Consider the following 2824-nt stretch of genomic DNA (forward strand, 5'->3'; position numbering starts at 1 on the left):
GACCACGAGGGTTTGACACTAGAACCAAGAGTTTGAAGGTACTCCGTCTGAAGATGCGCATGGAGGCTTCTCTTCTGGTTTTACCCTCCAAAGATCAACGTTGAGAAGTTTCAGGAGGATTTTAATAGTTTTAAAGGCGTCGTGGAATTAAAAATGTTTGTACTTTGAATATAAAAGTAGTTTATTTATTATTACGTGTTTCATTCCTTCACTGCGAGCCACTCCATGACTCGCTAGGTACTAACGGTGAACTAGCCTTTTCTCTTTTTAATAATAATAATATACAACCTGTTCAATATTAATACAAAACTAAAGCAACATTTACTGTTCCTTGGATTAGTTTCAAATGTACAAAATGTGCTTCCATAAGCAGAATGTGTACATTCTATATAGTATATGTATGTATAGATACTTAAAAAAAAAATATATATATATATATATATTTAAATACATATACATTTATACTTGTTATGCATATATAAATATATATATGCATAACAAGTATATATACAAGTAATATATACATATATTATTCTGCACTTTTTCACTGAGTATTATTATAGGCAGCACATAGGCAGCGGGGGAGGAGGACATGACGGCAGATGGAGGAGTGGGAATGATGGAAGGAGAACAAGCTCAGAGCATCAGCAGACAGGAAGAGTCCATTAGCTCCAATGACGTAGAACCAGACGACCACAGTTCCTCTTCACACTCGGTGGTTCTTCCTCTTCCTCTTCCTCTTCACACTGGGTGGTTCGTCCTCTTCCTCTTCACACTGGGTGGTTCGTCCTCTTCCTCTTCCTCTTCACACTCGGTGGTTCGTCCTCTTCCTCTTCCTCTTCACACTGGGTGGTTCGTCCTCTTCCTCTTCCTCTTCACACTGGGTGGTTCTTCCTCTTCCTCTTCACACTGGGTGGTTCGTCCTCTTCCTCTTCCTCTTCACACTGGGTGGTTCGTCCTCTTCCTCTTCCTCTTCACACTGGGTGGTTCGTCCTCTTCCTCTTCCTCTTCACACTGGGTGGTTCGTCCTCTTCCCACTCGGTGGTTCGTCCTCTTCCTCTTCACACTTGGTGGTTCGTCCTCTTCCTCTTCACACTCGGTGGTTCTTCCTCTTCCTCTTCACACTCGGTGGTTCATCCTCTTCCTCTTCACACTGGGTGGTTCTTCCTCTTCCTCTTCACACTGGGTGGTTCATCCTCTTCTTCACACTCGGTGGTTCGTCCTCTTCCTCTTCACACTCGTTGGTTCTTCCTCTTCCTCTTCACACTCGTTGGTTCTTCCTCTTCCTCTTCACACTCGTTGGTTCTTCCTCTTCCTCTTCCCACTCGGTGGTTCTTCCTCTTCCTCTTCCCACTCGGTGGTTCTTCCTCTTCCTCTTCCCACTGGGTGGTTCGTCCTCTTCCTCTTCACACTCGGTGGTTCGTCCTCTTCCTCTTCACACTGGGTGGTTCGTCCTCTTCCTCTTCCTCTTCACACTGGGTGGTTCGTCCTCTTCCTCTTCCTCTTCCCACTCGGTGGTTCTTCCTCTTCCTCTTCCCACTGGGTGGTTCGTCCTCTTCCTCTTCACACTCGGTGGTTCGTCCTCTTCCTCTTCCTCTTCACACTGGGTGGTTCGTCCTCTTCCTCTTCCTCTTCACACTGGGTGGTTCGTCCTCTTCCTCTTCCTCTTCCCACTCGGTGGTTCTTCCTCTTCCTCTTCACACTGGGTGGTTCGTCCTCTTCCTCTTCCTCTTCCCACTCGGTGGTTCTTCCTCTTCCTCTTCACACTCGGTGGTTCTTCCTCTTCCTCTTCCCACTCGGTGGTTCTTCCTCTTCCTCTTCCCACTGGGTGGTTCTTCCTCTTCCTTGTGGACACAGCTTGGGGAGTGCAGGGTTTGATGCAGTGAAAACAATGAAAGCAACCCATGAATCGTGATACTGATCTTCAAGCTCTTAGTGCAGAGGAGGAAGCATCGGGCCCATCGCCTGCTGGTCTGCTTCTCACTGTTGACACTGAGGAAGATAAAGAGCATGAACCAGATCTTCTCTCGTTATTCACGCGTTGGTCGGCGGGCTTTATTTTTATTTTTTTACATTTCTTCCACGATCTGAATGTTAATCGCAGCTGATGAAATTCTGGGACTCGGTCGGGTTCTCTGCCGATGACGCAACCCGCCTGTCGATCCCGGCGAGGCGCATTAACCGGCGGAGCACGTACGAGCAGCTCGTTTCTGCTTCTTAAACCCCCCCCGCCCCCCCCCCAACCCATCACCGCTCCCAACAGGATATGAAAGATGAGGAGATCACAGACGGAGTCGGTCAGAGACCCCGACGCAGACACAATGGTGCCGATGGCTATCGGCCCGTGAGCCTCTGGTAACGCATGAGGTACCAGGGGGTGGGGGGGGGGGGGGCGTTATTATAGGCAGCACATAGGCAGCGGGGGAGGAGGACATGACGGCAGATGGAGGAGTGGGAATGATGGAAGGAGAACAAGCTCAGAGCATCAGCAGACAGAGGAAGAGTCCATTAGCTGCTGGAGTTTCCACTCCAATGACGTAGAACCAGACGACCAGATGGCAATAAACAATAATCAACATGCAATATTGTTGACTTAAAAAGTCAAACGTCCTTCATCCCCATGATGTTGTTTATTTAGACTCAATCCCACAAACAAACACTAGAGTATGAATCGACCCAGGAAGTAGTCCTCTACAGTGACCAGCTGTTTTAGGAAGGAGCCAATGGGCTTTGAGCTGAGACTCACAGACAGGAAGTGAGGAAGTTTTCTTTTCACTTATCACAAGACCGCCTTATCATGTGAGATTTGGGGCTTTTATTCATT

This window comes from Cyclopterus lumpus, chromosome 24 (genome assembly GCF_009769545.1).
Source record: "Cyclopterus lumpus isolate fCycLum1 chromosome 24, fCycLum1.pri, whole genome shotgun sequence".
Lineage (NCBI taxonomy): Eukaryota > Metazoa > Chordata > Actinopteri > Perciformes > Cyclopteridae > Cyclopterus > Cyclopterus lumpus.